This window comes from Oratosquilla oratoria, chromosome 20 (genome assembly GCF_046742065.1).
Source record: "Oratosquilla oratoria isolate Oo_2021 chromosome 20, ASM4674206v1, whole genome shotgun sequence".
Lineage (NCBI taxonomy): Eukaryota > Metazoa > Arthropoda > Malacostraca > Stomatopoda > Squillidae > Oratosquilla > Oratosquilla oratoria.
Genome location: NC_134796.1, coordinates 31,235,134 through 31,242,334, shown reverse-complemented (window position 1 = coordinate 31,242,334; position 7,201 = coordinate 31,235,134).

Genomic DNA, 7,201 nt, shown 5'->3' with positions numbered 1-7,201 from the left:
GTATGTATGGATTATGTACATACACATTTATACTATGTATACTTTCTTCCCGCGGAGCCAATTGATTGAGTGTCGTAGTCCAGCGACTTGTGCCTCATCCGGGTCGTCTCTCGGTCCACCGCGGGGCAGAGGCCCTTGTCGGGTCTTCCCGTGGTCGCCTCGGGACCGCCGTCAGCAAGAGGGAGGAGACGACGACCACCTCCGGCGCCCTTCCAGAGGCTCCTCCAGTCCCCCCGCCAGAGCCTCGAGGAGGTCGCAGCAGACAAGAAGCCCCTCGGGAACACCGAGGCGGGACACCGAGCACCTGAGGGGAGCTACAGTGGATCGACGACCGGGCCACGGGGCACAACAGGAGCCTCGATGGACTCCGACGCTCCAATAGACTGCGTATCGCCCGTTCTTCGATGAGATATCCGTCGGCGCGGCCCTAGCAACTGCGACCAAAAAAAAAAAAAAGGGTTGCCCGGAAAAAATAGTAAAAAGCAAAAAACAAAAAAAGGCTTTGCTGGTCGAAAAATATAGAAAAATAATAAAATACAAAAATATCGGTAAAAAAAAGAAAAAACGGCATCGCCAGTAAAAAAAGAAAGAAAAAAATAGTGAAAGTACAAAAATTTTAGCAATTGACAAGGCACCGCATCCACCCCCTTGGCCTGCAGCGCTTCCTCGCTTCGCTCGCTCGCGCCAGGGCCTTTCTTTGGACGACGCGACGTCCGCCTTTACAGTGATATGTCACATCTTTTTCTGCCTATAGATGTCTGGTTATCGACTATAAAACATAGTCTGTGGCATTCTGCTTCAACGTAATCATCTGCCACCAATTGCTAAAAAAAGTATGCGACTGATTGGTTGAGAGCCCGTAGGGCTGGGTGCCCAAGGCGCCTGCGAGCGATGGGAACTCACCCGAAGGGACGGGGCTCCGCGTTGATTTTGATCTAAATCAGACCGAAAACAGGAAATCCCTCAAGGGGATACATGCCCTCTAGCCCCTGATTGCCTGAGAGAGTGGTGACGTCACGGCAATGAAGACGACTGATTGGCCGAGAGTTGTGACGTCACGGCAAGGGAGACGACTGATTTGCCGCGAGCGGTGACGTCAATGAAGGGATGCGAGCGAAGTGAGGTCGTTCGAAGGTCTGAGCCCCCACCGTGGAACAATTTTGCCAGGTTTGCCAGGTTCCGGAGGATGGTCGGAAAAAAAAGGAGGCACCGGCTACGTCAGGAAAATTTCGAAACCGAAAAACTTTATTTCTGTATGTATATGGATAAAAAACACAATTCCGGTTCTGCCGGAGCCCCCAACCCCCCAAAAAATATATATATTAGAATAAGAAAAACACATGAAACAAATGCAACTTTAGTCACACAAAGTTACATTATGTTATGTATTAGAAAACGATAAGTTTCCCTCAGCTAAATAAAGTCGCCTGGCAACTGAGAAAAATCCGACCTTATTTATAAATCTGGCTGTGGCTTCAGAAGGAAAATGGTAGAATCCACTGTAATTGAATATCTGCCCACGATGAATACTTCCAAGGGTCAATGGACCCCAGACATTATATCAGGATTATCCATCACCAAACAAATTGTTAACAATTTTCCTTCCCCTCCCCGTGACCCGACCTCATGTCATCCTCAGGTCACATAAGGGTTGGGGTAGTGACATTTACTCTTTTCCAAGTTCCCTTCCATTTGTAAGAGGTTGCTATTTAAGACAGCATCCTCGTTCCACTTTGCACTTCTGAAGAGGATTGCAGTTAGCAATCGAAATATATAGTTTCGCTTACTCAACTCTTTCTTTCGTCCGACGGTGGGGATAGTTGTGATATATATATATATAACTATGTGTGTGTGTGTGTGTGTGTGTGTGTGTGTCTGTCTGTCTGTCTGTGTGTGTGTGGGGGGGGTATTTATCTAGTCGTAGTATACAAGAAAGGAGCAACGCTCGTTTGGTCCCGTCTTCTATTATCTAACTTTTTTTTTTATCATGCGTAGCCTCAAATTCATGTACAGTTCCAACTTAATCTATATCCATGATTTCTAATTATCATATTTAGATTTGAACATATCTATTGTTTGAGCTTGAGCTATATCTCTTCCTAAACAATTTCGAGCATTTATGTATCCATATGGAAAACGGTATTTCTTTATATCCTTAAGACATGTGGTCTTTCTTAATTTGCTCCCATGACCTCTAACCCTCCCATTTCTAATCAGATCTTTTCCGTGTGTATGTAATTCACCATGGTTTTGGACCACGTGTTAGACTCGAGATCGACAGCTACTACGCTCTCGGAAGAGAGCTTAGAGCTCATTTATTACATAAGAACATAAGAATAAAGGAGACTGCAAGAGACCATAAGGCCTACACTAGGCAGCTCCGAATCCATCACCACCTGTCGTCCCCATCCATAAAGTTGTCTAATCGTTTTTTAAAACAACTGATAGTTTCAGCGCTTACTACATGGTTACTAAGTTTATTCCATTCATCGACCACCCTATTAGTAAACCAATTCTTGCCTATTTTCTTCTTAAATCTAAATTTGTCCAGTTTATACCCATTACTGCGAGTCCTGCCCTGTTGTTTTATTATGATGACCCTGTTTGCATCACCCTTGTTATAGCCTTTGATCCACTTGAACACTTCTATTAGATCACCCCGCACTCTGCGTCTTTCCAGAGAGTGTAAGTTTAGGTGCCTAAGCCTTTCTTCGTAAGGCAAATTTCCGAGTTCATGTATCATTTTGGTCATTCTTCTCTGTACTGATTCTAGTGAATTTATGTCCATTCTGTAGGACGGAGACCAAAACTGTACCGCATAGTCGAGGATGGGTCTAACTATCGCTAGATAGAGTTTAATAATTACCTCTGCACTTCTATTCGTTACCGACCTAGCAATGAAACCTAATGATCTGTTTGCTTTATTTCTGGCGCTAATGCACTGCTTCCTGGTTTTAAGGTCCGGACTCACCAGAACTCCCAAGTCCCTCTCGTACTCAGATTTTTCTAAAAACGTGTTATCTAAGATGTATCTATTTTCGGGGTTGTGTATCCCTACGTTTAACACGCTACACTTAGAGATATTAAAGTTCATTTGCCATTTCACCGACCATGTTAACAATTTATTAAGATCATCCTGCAGAATCTCTGCGTCGTCTCCTGACCTAATTAGGCGTCCTATTTTAGTGTCGTCCGCAAACTTACTAACATCACTATTTATCCCTTCGTCTAAGTCGTTTATATACATAATGAACAATAAGGGACCCAAAACCGAGCCCTGGGGGACCCCGCTAGTAACATTGCCCCACCTAGATTTTATTCTATTTATGGTGACCCGCTGTTTTCTGTTACTAATCCAAGCTCTAATCCATTCTAACACTTTTCCTCCTATGCCATGAGCTTTGATTTTATTTAGTAGTCGCTGGTGTGGCACCTTGTCGAACGCTTTGCTAAAGTGAAGGTAAATAACATCGTAATTTTCATTGTTATCTGACGCCTTATATACTTTAGTGTAAAAGGATAGAAGATTAGTCACACATGACTTACCCTTGGAGAAACCATGCTGTGAATCACGAATTAAATTATGCCCTTCGATGTGTTCTCTGAGTCTATTTACTATTATTGATTCAAGCATTTATCCTATAACCGATGTCAAACTGATTGGCCTGTAGTTACATATAGACGATCTAGCTCCCTTCTTATAAACAGGAACAACGTTTGCCTGCCTCCAAGCGGTTGGCACAAAACCAGTGCCTACCGATTTATTGAATATTTCAGTTAACTGGTCGCAGATTTCAAATTTTCACTCCTTAAGCATTCTTGGAAAAATTTCGTCTGGACCCGGAGATTTTGTAGCTTTAAGTCTTTCAATCTACTTGACTACTTCTTCTTTACTAATGCTGATATTAGATAGACTACTTTCTTCATCCCCTCTGTAAATCGGATCGCAGTCAGGTACTTTATCTAACCTCTCATTAGTATCGTTTTTAATTGGTCCTATTCTTTCTTTATTTTTTGTTCTATAGAGGTGAAAGAAACCCTTTGGGTTGGATTTTGCTTGACTGGCAATCTTGATTTCATAATTACGTTTCGCTGTACGTGTATTCCATGCGTCGCTATCGTATTTCCCACATTTATTAATACACTGTGATACGCATACATTCACTTAAATTTACAAAAGACCTCCGAAGTTTTGTTTAAACGAACCTTATTTTACTGTAGACTTTCCAAGTCTAATAATTCATGGGGAGTGCTGATTTAATGTATAAAAACGACTGGGGGGGAGTGGAAATCACAGTATGATATCGACTGGGGAGTGTATATCAAATGGTATACACCGGATCTTGTCTGTCTGGCCTGACGCAACCTGGCGGAATCTGGTTAGTCCAGCAGCCTCAAATGAGGCCTGAACAGGAGAACAGGGGTGGAAAAGGAGCTGGGAGACAGGGTTGATGAAAGAATATTAGGATGGTTTGGACACATGGAAAGAATGAGTGAAGAAAGATTAGTAAAAGAGGTGTGAAAGGCAGATGTGGAGGGAGTGAACATGAGGGGACGTCCTAGGATGAGGTGGATGGATGGGGGGAAGGGGGCTTTGGGGAAGAGAGGAATGTCTGTTGAGGAAGGACGGGAGAGGACAGAAGACAGGGGTGAATGGAGAATGGTTGTATATGGATGATGTTGTGATTGCATGAGGTGGAATGGGCGGGTGGATGGGGGGTGGGGTAGTATGTGTGAGCAAAATTTGACGCAGCCCGAAGGGATTTCTCCCCGTCCTCTCATTTTATGCAATGGGGGGACGGAGAGGGGGGGTCGCCGATTTAATGAAGCGGCCTTGCTGTGGATGTGCTGTGTCTTGCGACACTGCTTCTGACCCTGGGCAGTGGACAAGGTGCAGGGATGACCCGTCATTCAGGAGGTGCTAAGATAAGAGGGAGGATGGAGGGGTGTGGAGTGTATTCAGGGATGGAATGGGTGGGATTGATTTTATGCCTTTTTCTTTTTGGCTACCCCCCTTGTAAGGGGGAAAAAGCCTTGGTATATGTATGTATGTAACTGAATTTTTTTGTTATTATCCTTAACCTTTGCAAGTCTTATTTTCTTTTAAAACTAGTTTATTTCTCTCGGCTCTGAAATCAAATTTAGCTGTGCAACCTACCATTCTATGGTCACTATCTATGTTGACTTTATTTATCACTGTAACATTGCTAAGGCTTCTGCTATCATCTCCTAATATTAAATCTCTTTCGTTCTTTGTTGTTCCATTTGGACTTCTCCACGTCCATTTACGACCTACACACTTTTGGAAGAGTGTTCATTATCCTCATGTTGTAGTTTTCAGCAAAATTGACTAAAATCTCGCCTCTGTCATTTCTTTCACCTATTCCAAACTTGCCAATGCACGTCTCATCTCCCATCTTCTTCCCCACTTTAGCATTAAAGTCGCCTATTGCCAATGTGTACTTACTTTTTTTATCCATTACATGACTTAAATCATCATAGAACGACTCAATTTCATCGTCTGAACTCTGTGAGGTTGGTGTATAAACTTGAACTATTTTTAGAGTGTATCTTTTACACAGCCTAATCACAATCCAAGCTACCCTGTCTGATAAACTACTGAGTACATATATATATATATATATATATATATATATATATATATATATATATATATATATATATTATTTGGATGATGGAGAACATAAACACAGGGGAAGGCTCGGTACCCTAAACACTCTAACGTTTCGATCGCGTAGAACTTCTTCAGAGAGTGTATGTAGAACTGCAATTGAAGTTTATGTACTAAATCTAATTACCTTTTCGGACACTTGGGAAAGGTCGTTTTTCTGGCGTGTTTTAGAATTGAAATACTAGTTTGTTTGCTAAATTGATAAACCCTCCTCGATGATTCGATGAATTATTAGTTGAAATATATGCTGATTCAACAATTCTTCTTGTGAATTTATCAAAGTGTACTAAATCTAATTACCTTTTCGGTTCTACGCGAACGAAACGTTAGAGTGTTTAGGGTTCCGAGCCTTCCCCTGTGTTTATGTTCTCCATCATCCAAATAATTTGTCTAAAATAATTATCAATATATATATATATATATATATATATATATATATATATATATATATATATGTGTGTGTGTGTGTGTGTGTGTGTGTGTGTGTGTGTGTGTGTGTGTATATATATATATATATATGTATATATATAATTTGGAAAATGAAGAACATAAGCACAGGGGAAACACTGAATCCTAATCACTAACGTTTTGTTCACGTAGGAATTTCTTCAGTGTAAATAGAAAAATGTGATGGAGGCTTGAGTACTTAACGTAGTCACACACACTTCGAGGCAACAACCCTCTATGCGTAGCATACACACACAAGCATACCGCAAACAAAAACACGTCTACATGCACAAACATATACATAAACTGAAATTATTTTCATTTCTAACTTTCTCTCCTACTGTATTTTCTCATTTCAGTTTATCTACCACTAAAATTATTTCGTTTTTTCTTTCTTTCCCTACGACCAAGCCTCTTACTCATTTTCTTACTTTGTTGGAGGAGGTTAAGATGAATAAATATCCCTAAAGTAGCCTCACGGTTAAATGCATTGATTCCAGCCTCCAAAACCAAGTCTCCTGCCCACCCCTCAAAAGCCACGACCCCACGTAATAAATATCCCTAAAATCGCCCGGTGCCAATAGCCCTCTTTTATACATGACTATCTTTTCATTTTCATACAGACATCTCTTCCCCTCCTACAACTACCGATCCCGATCGAGCGGGTGGTCTGTCCTAGGTAGTCCGTAGTCCGTAACGTGGTCATCTTGTCGGGCGTATGGGAAAGGTCGCTCTTGGTTTTCTGGCGTGTTCTACAATTAAAATGCTCCTTTGTCTTGCTAAATCAATAAATATCCCACGATGGTTCAAAGAATTTTCAGTTGAAATACATGCTGCTTCTACAATCCTTCTGGTGTATTTTTCATAACATTTATGCAACACTTCAGCATCTCCCCAGTTTGGTAAATGGTCAAAATTTTCCGCATGGACTACTAAAGAATTCGACGCAATATGTCCTTTGATGTCGCTGTTATGTTCATAAACTCTCTTGTCCAATCCCTTCGCTGATTCACCATAGTATGTCATTGTGCAACCATTGCATGGTCTCGATACAAAATTGGA